Raw genomic sequence first — 14,476 nt, 5'->3', positions numbered from 1 at the left:
TCATGTGAATATTATTTTTGCCTAATATATTTGAACTCTAAATGAAATGAAATGCCTTGATTGGGATGTCTTTGCCTGCTGATGGTGGCCTGCTAATACAGGACCATTTGGCATTTTGGCCCATGCTGTGAGACCTGATTAGTTCCACGTAGAGTTTAGATAGGTTGGAGTCTACATATAAATTAATACATTGGTAATATATTATATCCAGTTAACTTATTTACATGAAGCGATGAGGAAAGTTCAAATGGGCTGGGAAGAGTTAGGCTCAAGAGAAGATGTAATGTTAAAAGGAAGAAGGTCAAAGTTTGTCATAACATGTTCAAAAACGAATAACCATAATTAATCCAAACCAGTTTATTATCGGAGAAATGTGTGGAGAGGTGACTGTGAGGGCGATCTAGTGGCGACTTCGGTGATCCTGCCGGCATGGTCCCTTCTCAACGATGACAGATCTCTCCTATGCAGTCAGAATGGATTTCTCCAAGGAGTCTTCATTCGCATAGGAGGTTTTCTCGTACACGGTGCATTTCTCTCCAAGTTTTTCTTTCCAAAATTCATCCAAGATGGTGGTTTGTTTCTCCCAGTTCAACTTTCAGTTGACGAAGCAATCCGTAGCCTTGGATCTTTGCTTCTGTTTAGGGGGGGGGGGGTTGGTGATCTAAATGCTTCTGTTTAGGGGGGGGGGGGGTTGGTGATCTAAATGGTTTTCATGTTCGTCTTCTTCAACATAAGTGCTTCAGTTTTATAGTGGTTAATAAGAATATTTGCTTGCGTATTTATCTTTTGAGATCTTATTCATGCAAACAATTTAAATTGTTCTTCCATAATTGGAGGGTTCTGGATTGGTATAAGAAATATACTCAGTAGGTTACTTATTGAGAACAACAATGAGTGGACTCTTGTCACTTCGAAACCTAGAAAGTATCAGCCTCAGAATTCTTTGCTTCGTCCTGGGTTTTCTTTCGCCGATGCTGTGAGTACTAAACAATCAGGCCATGTTAACCCTCCCATGGTTTCAGTTAGTTGAGCGTTTTAGATACTTCATGAAAAAATTGACAGATGCCAGTCCCAAAGCTTCCATCCCTGGTAGAGTACGTGTCTGTGAAAGATCGTTGCCGTTTTGATGTGCCAAATCTTACTTCTGTCACTACTAAAAAAAACACAAATAGGTGTCGTCATTATAGGTGCCGGCACAAAAAAACCGGCACCTATAATACCTTCCCCGCCTGTGCACCCACCTTCACGCGCCACATATTTAAAAACCGGCACCTAAAACCTGTGTCAGAGAAAGGTGCCGGTTCTAGACTCAAAACCGGCACCTTTAATCTTCTCCCTCCCACACTAGCCGTTAGCGGGCCCCACACATAGGTGTCGGTTTTGGGTTGAGAACCGGCACCTTTGTCTTAAAACCAGCACCTTTATTTTAATAGTGCTTTTCATGTTCGGCGGTGGGCCCTACACAAAGATGCCGGTTCTTGGTATGACAAGAGAAGGGTGTCGGTTCTCAACCCAAAACCGGCACCTTTAATATTCTCTCTTCCACATTAGTCATTGGTGGGTACTACGTATAGGTGCCGGTTTTTTAAATGATAAGACAAAGGTGCCGATTTTTGGTGTAGAACCGGCACTTTTGTTCCAGTAAAAGGGGCGCACTCTGCAGCCGCTGGACAATGCCACGTTGGAGTGGTACAGTACGCGCGCCGTGCAATTTTGCGAAAAAATCCTCCTGTTTGCACGTAATTCGATCGCAGTCCCTCACTAACAGTCCCTATTAGCTGATTTTATACGTTCAGGCCCTTTTTTAATCTGTATATTTCATGCGAAGAAGGATAAAACACCTGGTTAGGACCGGGCTGTAAAACTTCAAATTCTATGGGCTTTATTGCAAAACAGAGGACACTAACCCCGCCCCTCCCGCCGCCGCCCGCTCGCCCCGCCGCCTTGCGCCGCCTCCGCCGCCGTCGCCCGCTCACCCCGCCGCCTCCGCCGCCGTCGCCCGCTCGCGGCGCCGCTTCCGCCTTCCACTCGCGCCGCCGCCGTCGCGTCGGCGTCTGCGAGCGCCTCCCCCAACCCTAGCCGCCGCCGCTCACGCCCTCTCCTCCCTCTCCTTCTCCCTCTCTCACCGCCACCGCTCCGCGCCGCCGTCCCCGCCTCCGCCTCGCGCCGCCGCCGTCCTCATCTCCGCCTCCGTCCCGCACCGCCGCCGGAAGGACCAGCTGCCGGCCATCTCCTACTGCCTTACCAGCCCTCCCATGGCGTCCGTGCCCATTCCCTCGCTCATCCTCTCTCTCTCTCTCTCTCTCTCTGTGTGCTGCATTCCAGAAGTGGATCGATGGATCGATCTCCATGGTTGGCTGCTTGACGGAGCCTTCATTTTTCCTTTTTTGGCAGCGGAGGCCATCCTACTCGGATTCCAGCGCGCTCGTCCCCCAGATGGGCGGTGGGAATGTACGTCCCCTCCCGGCCCTTGCCGCTGCCGCCGCTGCTTCGGAATGATGAGATACCAATTTAGCTATTTCTTGTGTTTTTCCTTGTGTTTTTCTTGGAATGCCTCTCCGTGATTAGATGCCAATTTAGCTTATTTCTTTAAATTACAGGAAGGAATTGCCAACAGAGCTGTTGGAGAAACACGTATCCTCTCTTTACAATTTTACTTCTGGAACATCTGTAAATATCAACATTTTTATCATTCTTAATGTACATAGAAATGAACCTGGCCAGCAGTAGAAGTCACTGCTTATACATTTTTTCAGTTCAACAAGGATCAACTTCTGATGAGAGGTATGCTTGAATGAATCATAAACATCAGCAATTAGTAGTTCAGTACAACATACTTCCCCTATGTAGATAGGTGTTCCATATTCCCTTAATTGTATTGGTTGTAACTAATTATATATAACCTTAAAATTTGGATGTCCGTTCCTTTGTGCTATAGACTGATGTAGTGCTGTGATATCGAAATGCTGGATTTTTTTTGCTCAAATTGTAATCTGGTTATGCAAGGAAAGCTTCGGAGTAGTGTTACTCGAGATGTTAACCGGTAGACGATCAATGGACAAGAAGCGGCCTGCTGGGTTTGGGTATGTATTCAAAGGATGGATTGATCCAAACATCACATCTCCTGCAAAACTCGGTACTGATCTTACAGTTGTTGTCAGAAGTTTGGAGCAGGATGCACTTCAAGGTCACAGAGAATGGGTGGTAAGTATGTGCTTGTCTTGTTCTTATCCGTTACCTTCTACTTCTCCCTATCCAATCTGATTTGCTCCTCTCAACTTTTCCACCAACAGCAACGCCCGTGAGCTAAGAAGATCATCCTGTTCGTCTCCACCGCGACCCGAGTCTCCTCTTCCAGAGGTCTCTTTCGCCGTTGGCGCACTCCAAGAAAGCATGTGATTTCTTCGCCCCAACGCCTATTTGTTTGATTACATGGCAGAACTGCCTTATGTCTCTAAAAATGAATGAAGAGTCTAAGAACAAAATATTAACCGGAGAAGTGCAACCTCTAGTAAATATCCACTAGTTTACTGTATTCTCTTTCTTTAGCATAACTGTTGATTGGACCGACTGTCCAATGCTCTAACCAAAAGGCACAACAGAAAGCATCATCGAGAAAAAAAAAGAAACAAGAGTAAGCACACACATGTAGAATGGGAACACATTGTGAAAATTATTTCACTCTAAAACTTACATGAAAAATTCAGGATTATGGCCTTTGTTAATTGTGTGTGTAGTGCTATATTTTCTAGTTAATGAATGCAAATATAGTGTGATTTATGTATAAACAAATCTTATACTAATGGCAGCAAGAGACCAAAAGCTGGACAGCTAGCTGGTGCAGACCTGACCTTGTGATCTGTCCCCTTCCGACTGGGTGGATGTGGATCTTGGAGATAGAAGAGGAGCGGTTTCTTCAGTCCATGGATGTCATCTTTTGATGCATTCTCTGCCCCATGCTGCATCTCTGGTACGCCTTCCTTTTGCCTTCCCTGCGCAAAATTTGCTTCTTTCCGCGATTTGGGGTTCGCCGTAGGCGACTGGTGATGCTGGGACAACAGGAAAGGAAGCTCCTTTCTGCATTCTGTGTGAAGTTTAGTGTTCTGTGGTTAACTGGGCGGTTGTTTCTAGTAGCTTTCTGATGCAAGAATGGGGGCAAAATTTTTCACCGTTGGTTTTCTATTGGGGTGTCGTGTTGCTGATTCCTGGCATTAGGTTCATATGCTCCAGTTGTAGAGGAGCAAATTTGCTCCCAACTGTGGACACGACTCGTTTGTGTTTTGCACTGCTTACTACATATGTAATTATGTATGGGGAATTAATGAGATCCTAGCTTTGTTGTATTATCGTGGTTTAGTTGTAAGATCATTTGTATCTTAGTGGTACAGAGCCATTTTGCTTTTCTTGAAGCAAATGTTTGTCATGTTAATTTTCACACACTGTAAGTTGTGATCTAATTTCCCCCAAAGAATTGATGTGCTTGTGCATTACAAGTTGCACGCAGAATATTTCCTTGTTGTTAATGAGGAGGTGTTTTTTTTTTCTCCTGATTTCAGATGTCAAGGAACATAGTTGCCTGAAGCCAATTATTCTTATTGTTCTGGTGGATCACAGCAACACTATATACAATTGTTTTATTTCCACTTTTCATTAACCACCTGACAATGTATTTTTTTCTCCCTATGAACTGGGAACATGGTCCTATTTTTTTCAAGTAATCCCTGCCTTGATGTGGTATGGCCTATGAAATATGCTATGGGCGTTTAGTGCTTGTTTGGAAAAATAGTCTTGATTTTATTCATCCATTTCTTCAAATGATAGGCACAGTAGTGTGTAGTATCCAAAAAGCTACAATACGCACATAACTCGAGGATATGGATGTGAATTATATGCAAATGTCTAGAGTTTACACTTACAATTTTCTGGACTGATTTTAGACTTGTGAATTTCTGACCTAAGGATACATGTGCAAATTAATGTTCACAATTTAGACTTAGGAATTTTTGGACTTAAAAATTTTAGACTAACAATCTTTTGACATAGGAATTTTAAACTAGTCATATTTTGAGTTAGGTTATATATGCAAATGTTTAGGATTTAAAGATAGGAATTTTTGGACTTACGAATTTTGACTTAGGCTTGTAGGTTTTTATATATTGTGATGAATGGCTTATAGGTTTTTATTTGTTGTGATGAATGTGAATATGAATGAATGTGCTATATGGATATGGGGCTATAGGGATGAATTTGGGTTTATATGGAATTGGGGTTGTATGGACGAATTTACTGCAATTTTTATTTTTTTTTTGACCCAACAAATAGGTGCCGGTTTTTAGGCTTAAACCGGCACCTATTAGGACCATGAAGGTGCCGGTTTTAAATTAAAAATTGGCACCTATTTTAACAGCCACATGGTAATTTGGCTTAGAACCGGCACCTATTAGGACCATATAGGTACCGGTTTTGAGGTCAAAACCGGCACCTATTTGACAACCACGTGGCAATTTGGCTTAGAACCGGCACCTATTAAGACCATAAAGGTGCCGGTTCTAGAACCAGCACTGATGACAAGTATCATCAGTGCCGCCTCCTTTGTGCCGGTTCGGAAAACCGGCACCTATTAGGGTTTCTAAACCGGCACCTTTTACCCTTTCTGTAGTAATGTGTGTTTCATATGCTATAAGTTCTTCCTGTTCGTTCAGAGAATAGGAAAGTTCAAAATCCCTAGATTGAGAAAAAAAAAAGGAGCAAATCTTTTGTGGCCAGTGTCTAGGGCGGGATCATACGTTTTCTAATTGTTCTTATCCTGTTTGATGCAAAAGGTCTTTTGCTTACGGCCAGCAAGGCCCATTATTAGTGTGTGGCCCAAAAGAAGAAGGTCCATAAAATATAGGGGAAAAAGTACATCGAAGGTCTTTCAACTTGTTAGCGAGATAAAAAACGTCCTCGAACCGCAAAACCAGATATACGAGGTCCCTTAACTATATAAAACCGGTCACCCGAAGTCCCAGGGCAGTATTGACGCCGGATTTGTCTTACGTGGCGGCTGAGTCAGCGTGGGACCCACGTGGGTCCTACATGTCATGATGCCACGTAGGACAATCTCTTTCCCTTCTTCTCTCCCTTTCTCTCTCACTTTTCTCCTCGCGTCTGGTGGCCGTTGACAGGCGATGCGGCGCCGACTTGGTGTGGGAGAGGAGGAGGTCCGGCGGCCAGCGACCAGCGACCAGCAGGGGAGAAGAGCAGTGGCGAGGCGGCTCCTGGGGCAGGCTGCCGTTGGCGCTCGACGTGGCGGGCGGCGGAGGCGTAGGCATGTTTGTTGCTTCCTGTGCTGCCGCCACGGGCGCCGCGTTGTCGGCGACCGGGCACATTCTTGCATGCTTGCTCCTCGCCGGAGAGAGCAGAAGGGACAGCTCGGCCAGGGGAGGCTTGTGGAAGGCCGCCGCTATCGTTGCCACCTTCTGGAAGTGAAGACTCGAGCAGAAGGTGAGCTGCGTGTATGGCGAGAAAGATCTGGTGCCGCCTCCTCCTAGCTGCACATCCAATTGCATCGGCAAGTCAAGATTAATTAGCATGCTTAAACAGCTAATGAATCATAACTCCAAGGAGAGAGGGAAGAAACCATGAAGCTATGATAGAGAAAGAGCGGAGCAGGAAGTAGGCGCTCGCGGCCTCCCGGCTCCCCCCGTGGCGGCGGCAGCGGCTCATGGCCTTGACTCGCCGACGTCCACGCTGAGCTTCTCGGACAGTGCGGCACTCGCCACCGTGCTGGAGGCGCACGGCGCCACCGCGGCGGCCGCGCGCCGCCATGCAGCCTATGCAGGCGTACGACGAGGCGTGCAAGGAGCAGCACTGGGGCGACGTCGACGCCGCCGACGTGGGCTTCTCCGCCGGAGCGGGGTTCACGGGCCTACTCCTCGACGGCTCCTTGAACCAGATCCAGAGGCCGGCGGGAAGAGATGCGGAAGCCGACAGAGAGTTCCAGTAGACCGAGGAGGAGAAGAACTACTGGAACAGCATACCTCCACCGCCTCCGCCACCGCCGCCTACTGGCTGCCGCTCCCCATCCGCCGGCCGCTGCGCGCTCGTCGTCCTGCCGCCACCGCCGCTCCGTGCCTCCGGTCCGCTCTGCACTTCGCCACGCGCTCGCCCGCCACCGCTCGACTTAGCCAGCCGCCGTGGGCTCGCACGCCACCTCCGCTCCGCTCCGCCGGCCGCCACGCACTCGCGCGGCCGCCGCCGGCCCGCGTCCCCTGTCGCTAGCCCAGAGAGAGGAAAAGTGAGAGAGAGAGAGGAGGAAGGGAAAGAGAGGGGAGGGTGATGATGTGGTGTTGACGGTCGTTATCGATCAGTTTCGACCGTCAATACTACCAAAATAGAGGAGAACTAGTGATGCTTGCAATGCATATATCTGTTAGAATAATAATATTTCACTAGTATTAGGTATACTAACCTTTTGCAGAGAATGATAATAAAGTGGAGAAGAACCGACATCAACTCAGACGATAAATCAATCGGACGATGTCGAGAACCAGACTTGTGCATGAATAGGCCAAGAACGCAGACTTGACACGATGAATCAGGTCAAAATTCGCAAGTCTACAAAGTGAAGCAGCGGAGGAGACAACCAACCAAATTGTGGGCTTGTTGGGCCGGCCCAACCAGGGGGTTCGGCCAAACCTCCTATGGCGCCGATGGATGCAGGGTTTGGATGGACGGCTGGGATTGATCCCCAATGGCAGTTGGAGGGTATTACCGACCATTCCAACCGTCATTACCTGCCTATAAAAGGAGCTCCTCTTCTCACTTCACACACACACCTCAAGTAATAGCTCTCTCTCATTTCTCTCAAGTTTAGTTTCGTAGTATCTAGCTGGTGGAATAGAAATAGAGTAGGAGTCAGGAGTCCGGAAGCCTTCGGAAGAGTTCGGATATGGCTTTAGCAGCTTTCCTCTTCTCTTTTGTAAGCTTTGTACTTTTATTAGAATACTCTTCTATATACATTTATGGTATTGAAATACTTTCCGAGTATATGAGTACCTACTTTACATTATGTTCATGTTATACTGAATATACGGTTAGCTTATCTGGGAGATGCTTATGTCATGACCGAGATGCTTAGTTGGAGGGTATAATGTTTGCTTATGCAATTACTCTATGTCATGACCATGATATTAGAGTAGTATCTGGTAGTTTAGGCGTGGTGTCTAGATTACGGGATATCATTATTTGGGGTTATATATTGCGGATGAGAGGTGGGCCGCTGATGGTGACAGCTCATTGCGGGTATTCCTCTGCGCCGGTATATAATCCTAAGTTAATTTCCTGGGGAGGGTATTCCTCCGTATTAATTTAGCCCCGGTTGTATAGTCATGACGGGCTGTCGTAAGAAACTCAGCAGTCAGGGGTTGCTTCTCGAAGTACCAGGAGGGCATCGGATAGACGGTATTAGTTAGTATATCAGTTAACTAGAATGTATGTATACTATGTATATTAGAAGTATAGGAATAGATTTTCTTTATGTATATTAGAAGTATAGGAATAGATTTTCTTTATGTATATTAGAAGTATAGGAATAGATTTTCTTTCTCTTTTCTTTCCACCTAGCTTAGATAATTTATTATGATAATTGAGTTATTAATGCTTGTGTGTCACTCTACCTTTGGATTATCTTAACCCCTGCTTAGAATATGATTATTACAAGTAATATATAAATTATTAGTTGAGTTCTCTCTACATGATCTTCCCATAGGATAAAATAAATACGATACCCTTGGAATACTCTCGGGTGAAATGCTACAATGGTATATCCGTGCGCTTGCGGATGAACTCTGTAACCATAATATACCAGAAGTATTTCTGCGCCATTGCTGGGAATTATATTTGTAGTAATGTCGTTAAGAAATACCAATAAGCATTTCTGGCGCCGTTGCCGGGGAAGATTCATAATAGAGATTGCTTGAACTAATACTTTATATTTACCTCTGTATAATCATTTCCTTTGCAGGCTAACCTTGGTTGTTTTCACTTGTTGTGAAAACAGGGTAGTGCATGACTGGTTTCAACCTGCTGGAAAACTTCAGACCGCGAGTCATTGCTCCGCAAAAAACTCTACTGACAGAGAAACTGTTAGTGATATGCCCTAGAGGCAATCATAGAGATGATTATATCACATACTATGTTTACATATTTATCCGACATTGTTCCTTGAAATAGATAACTCATTATTGGTTAATGAATATGTGATTGTTTCATGAGACTCTTTATGTTGTTTGTTACTATTTCTAAAGGATCCCTGATTAAATATCATATGTGGAACAAATATGATTAGATGATCAACACATGTATTAATTGATGATCATGTCTCATGGATCATGGTATAGAGATACCAAATTAATAATGTGGACACATGTTAGTAAACATGTTGTTGAATAGACCCAACATGAGACACTACAAGAGCCATATGTGTTGTGTCATCAGTGATCTCATTTAGTGTTGGTGTTGAATCCTTAGACCTGAGATTATCATGGTTCCCAACATGTGTAGTAGCTTACTTAGGGACTACTAAACGCTACTCCGTAATTGGATAGTTATAAAAGTAGTTTTCGGGTATGCTATGAAACATGTAGTGAGATATGAATAATCAAGACGGGATTTGCCTCTCTTATGGAGAGATATCTCTGGGCCCCTCGATGTTGTAGATTATGGAAGTGCATGACCATGCCAAACGTGATTGAGGAGTCAATCACAAGTTATATAATCTATCAACAGGTTCGAGTGAATGATTGAGCTATTAGAGGATGGCATATATCTAGCTTTGAGCTTAATCGATATCGTGAGGCAAAGGGGTTCATACAAGTAAACACTAGAGGTTCACCCGATATGATCTTTATGTATGCCCGGTGGGTCAATACGTTCTGCTAGGGGCCGCTGTTGACGCGTGGACCGAAAATGAGTTTTTGGGTTACAACCGAGTGTACATGAACCTACAGGGTCGCACGCTTAATGGGCCGGAATAAGGGGATTGGATGGAGATCCAATATGAGCTTAATTCGGATAGGGATTCGAATAGGAGTCCTACGGGCCTTGGAGGCCCGAGTGATGGATCCTATATATTCGTGAGGGGTGTGACCGGTGGAGGTATTGCATCATGTGAGAAACCCTAGCCGTCACTTCCCTACCCGAGCAAAACCCTAGCCGCGCGCGGGTGCTAGCACATTTGCACGTGGCGTTTCGTCCCTGTACGTGTGGATACTGGTAGAGGCGCCGCTGGTTTGCGGTGCTGATCGGCGTGGGAGTACGGCGAGGAGAACGCACGAGGATGAGAAGGCCGAGCCGGTGCGATCGACTACTTCCTCTACATCGACGCGCGCTACTTCGCGAGAGTTCCTTCGACTTCTCAGCGTCTTCTTCCGCTGCACAGCACGTCGAGTGGTAACGATCCATGATATAATACTTGCATGGTTCCTAGTTTACGCGATAGAAAATTTTGATTTATGCTATCGTAGCCTACGCGTATCCCAACAGTGGTATCAAAGCCGCCTTGTATAGTTTGTGATCTAGATCATTGCATATAGTTGATATGCGGGTGTAGTAGATGAGATCTATTATGTTATATATGAGTTCTTAGGTGATCGGAACATGAGATGAACCGATAGCCTCATGGGTTGATGAGATCAATCGGTATGTGTGTTGGTGACTTCACTGGAATGTCTAGTACTCACCAAGGCCGAGCACAATTGTGTTCATCGGATAGTCTGATGTCCACTGGAACCGCACACTAATGAGAGAAACGAGCCAATGAGATTGACTTGGTTTCGGCATAATTTGATTACGCCGTTAAGGTTTTCACATGGCGAATCGTAGATGAGATCTATGAGATCTAGGGACCGCCGTGTGCGTTGCCCCTTAGATTTCATTTGGGGTTTTATATCTATCTTACTTTATTGCTGTTATATATTTGATATGACATGGTAGGATAGATTCCTTCAGAAAAATTAAGTGTAATTTATGCTCTTCCAATAATTGCACCTATTACGGTTGTGATCATAAGTGATGGGTTTGCCATACCAAAGTGTTACTTTTTATCATGATAAGATAGGATAGATGTCGGACATCTATATGCAGAGATTATTGGTTTACTTGACAAGGTTATCAAAACGGTTTTGGGGCATAGGTTGGGTTGGACATGAAGATGTCACCCCAACAGCACAAGAGTCACATATGATGGATTAGTAAGGTGTTGCTTACCTATTTTGATAGTTGTCTAGCTATGATGCCAAAGCTCACTAGACACTAATGAAATAAGGATCTTGACTCACTATGTTACTAGAGGGAATTTTGTTTCACAATACATAGTGGGAGTATCTTTTGTTAAATTGTTTAATGAAAGGTTAAATGTAGACATGGTGCTGATTTTGCATACATATATTTCTATTGTAGATCATGGCAGCTCCTGCACCATCCAGTTTTAACTTGCGGTCTATTCTTGAGAAAGAGAAGTTGACTGGAACAAACTTCATGGATTGGCATCGCAACCTGAGAATTGTTCTCTGGCAAGAGCACAAAGAGTTTGTGCTTACACAGCCTTTTCCAGCTGGCTTGCCCAACAATGCTCATGCTGCTGAACGTAGGGAGCATGAAAAGCGATGCAATGATTATCTTGATATAAGCTGTCTCATGCTTGCTACTATGTCCCCTGAGCTTCAAAGGCAATATGAGGCATTGGATGCTCATACAATAATCACGGGACTACGTAACATGTTTGAGGACCAAGCAAGAGCTGAGAGGTTTAATACCTCAAAGTCCTTGTTTGCGTGCAGGCTTACAGAAGGTAATCCAGTGAGCCCATATGTGATCAAAATGATTGGTTACATCGAGAGTCTGGATAAGCTTGGTTTTCCCCTTAGCTGAGAGTTGGCTACTGATTTGATTCTCCAGTCGCTCCCTCCCAGCTTTGAGCTGATCATAATGAATTTTAACATGAACAACCTGAACAAGACCTTGGCAGAATTGCATGGGATGCTAAAGACTGCCGAGGAAAGCATTAAGAAAAACTCCAACCATGTGATGGTTATGCATAAGCGCAAGCCCAACAATAAGAAGAGTGGTCAAAAGAGAAAGCTAAACTCTAATGAGATCACGAGTACTAGCAACTCTAAGACCAAGGTTCAAAAGACAGGGCCCGCTAAGGATGCAGAGTGCTTCTTTTGCAAGGAGACAAGTCATTGGAAGAGAAACCGTAAGAAATACCTAGAGCAGCTCAAGCATAAGCAGCAGGATGGAAAGAGTTCCACCTCAGGTATTAATGTTATAGAAATTAATCTTGCTACTTCCTCTGCTGATTCTTGGGTATTTGATACTGGGTCAGTTGCTCACATATGCAAATCGTTGCAGGGGCTGAAAAGAAGTATGAGCTTAGCAATAGGCGAAGTGGACATTCGTGTGGGCAATGGAGCAAGAGTTGCTGCATGTTGTTGTGGTTGGCACTATGCCATTATCTTTACCGTCAGGATTAGTTTTGGAGTTAAATAATTGTTATTGCATTCCAGCTTTGTGTAAGAACGTTATCTCTACTTCTTGTTTGCAAGCAGAGGGTTATGGTTTTAGATCTGTGGACAATGGCTGTTCAGTCTATTATGATGACATTTTCTATTTCCATGCACCCATGATGAATGGCTTATACATTGTGAATCTTGATGGATGTTCAGTCTATAACATTAATGCAAAAAGGCAACGTCCTAATGGATATACTAAGGGCATGTACAACGGTCTTTATTAGTGGGCTCTCTCTATTATCATGCAAGTAATTTTGATGACATGGAAGAAAGAGAAAGGAGGAAAGAGAAATATGGTTGTTATGCATGACAACGGTTCAGAGTCGACTCTTAGTATTTATTAGAGTAAATTTTGTTGCATGGTGGTGAAAGAAAGGAAAGAAAAGTTTGAAAAAAATATTTTGATACATTAATGGTAGAGACCATATTGTCTCAACTGTTATAGAATGTTAGTCTCTATAGAGCGTTGAGCTTATACCTGTCTCTACCTTTGTATATGCCCTAATATCCTACATGTCATTAACAAGTTAGCAAGTTAGCCACCATCTCTGAACTTTTGCTACAATTACTACAAGTGAAAAACACGAATCTTTTTATTTGTGGTGATCATAGTAACGCTTATACTCTACGTATCAGTGACCAATTAGATTTAACCTTTCAGGTTTTGCAGGGTGTTGATGCTTATAAAAGTGGTATCTCAATTGACTTCATCAATTTCCAGCTACTAATTAATGATCAAATCACGAGGAATTATAGTACATGTCACGATCCCTCCAAGTTGATCCACATTAAGTAAAGTTCCAAATTGATAAACATTTATTTGATCTTCATCTAGAGCAATCGAGCAGACATCAGTTTTCTTTCTTTTTCCTTTCTTTTTCTGCAATGGAAGTGAGCACAGTTAGTCAGTCACCTTGTCAATGCCAAAAGATATTGTAGAGTCCCCTGTCCTGACAATAGGCAATCTATATAGCTTTGAGCCAACGATGAAGAGACTCTATGAATGAAGCGGCATTTGTATGACCCTACTGATCACTCCATGGCCACCATTATTCCGATAAGGGAGGGGCCAGACCGGGAGCAGAACAGCTGGTGGTGGTGGTTTGGTTAGCTAGGATATCACTTACCAGTGTGTGAGGGTATAGAATTGGAGGCGGCAAAGGCATGCCAGAGAAGGCGCATCTAAGTCCAGGAGCTAGAAGGACGGTGGAGGCCAGCACAAGCGAAGAAGGCATAAGAGGGAAGAGAAGGGGCAAGATTGTGATGAGGATTGCAGTAGGGTGTGAGCAAGTGATCTTTTTTGTTTTCCGCAATGTACTCCTTCTGTTCTTTTTTATTTGATGTCAAACTAACGTCAAATATTAAATGATGGAGGTGTAGGACTAGAATTCCCGAAAATTCTCATTTTGGCCCTATTTCAAAACTTATTTCAAAATAGGTCCCTGCAGAAAACTATCACAAAAAATGGACTCCAATCTCTAACACCTCAGCGCAAATGCGGTTGGCGCTGAGTACTTGACAGCCATCAAGCAGGGCCAACGTGGGTGAACCAGCCAAGTGATAGTTCTCAGCAAGGACCATTTTTGAAATAAGTTTTGAAAAAGAGCGAAAATGTGAAATTTTCGGCTAGAATTCTATCCTCACAGAATATATTTTAGAAAAACCTGAGGTTCAGTTTCTGGGGGCATATCACTTAAAAAAACCACTCCTATCTTTCAAGTATGGTAAAATTTCTTAGGAGTTAAAGAAGCTCATGCGTGCGAGGGGTCCTTTCTTTCTAGTAGCTTAATTATGTACGTATAAGTTTATGAAACAATATTTTACTACTGACTCCTTGGCATACTTATTTATTGAAGGGTGAATAGCTAATTTAGTCCCTCAAATTTCACCGAAGACTCAATTTGGTCCTTCATGTTTCA

The 14,476-nt window shown here is 44.1% G+C and overlaps 2 long non-coding RNA genes across 4 annotated transcripts; one reads left to right on the top strand and one right to left on the bottom strand.

The window, feature by feature from the left end:
* Window positions 1–1,935: 1,935 nt before the first annotated feature.
* On the top strand, window positions 1,936–4,742 carry LOC4325419 (uncharacterized). 3 transcript variants are annotated; one of them, XR_010737414.1, is made up of 8 exons: window positions 1,936–2,260; window positions 2,395–2,634; window positions 2,709–2,784; window positions 3,012–3,083; window positions 3,165–3,204; window positions 3,294–3,395; window positions 3,810–3,970; window positions 4,557–4,742. It is a non-coding gene; the product is annotated as an uncharacterized lncRNA (long non-coding RNA). The 3 variants fall into 3 exon arrangements; XR_003242424.2 differs by having other exon boundaries at window positions 3,162–3,204; XR_010737415.1 differs by having other exon boundaries at window positions 3,007–3,083; window positions 3,162–3,204.
* Window positions 4,743–5,861: 1,119 nt separating this feature from the next.
* Window positions 5,862–7,292, bottom strand: LOC136356002 (uncharacterized). The gene is made up of 2 exons (XR_010740631.1): window positions 6,623–7,292; window positions 5,862–6,533 (listed from the first exon to the last, which is right to left on the bottom strand). It is a non-coding gene; the product is annotated as an uncharacterized lncRNA (long non-coding RNA).
* Between the last annotated feature and the right edge of the window lie 7,184 nt (window positions 7,293–14,476).

This window comes from Oryza sativa, chromosome 1, assembly GCF_034140825.1.
Source record: "Oryza sativa Japonica Group chromosome 1, ASM3414082v1".
NCBI lineage: Eukaryota > Viridiplantae > Streptophyta > Magnoliopsida > Poales > Poaceae > Oryza > Oryza sativa.
Note: the sequence above shows the minus strand (reverse complement) of the source record. Positions and strands in the feature narration are given on the sequence as shown.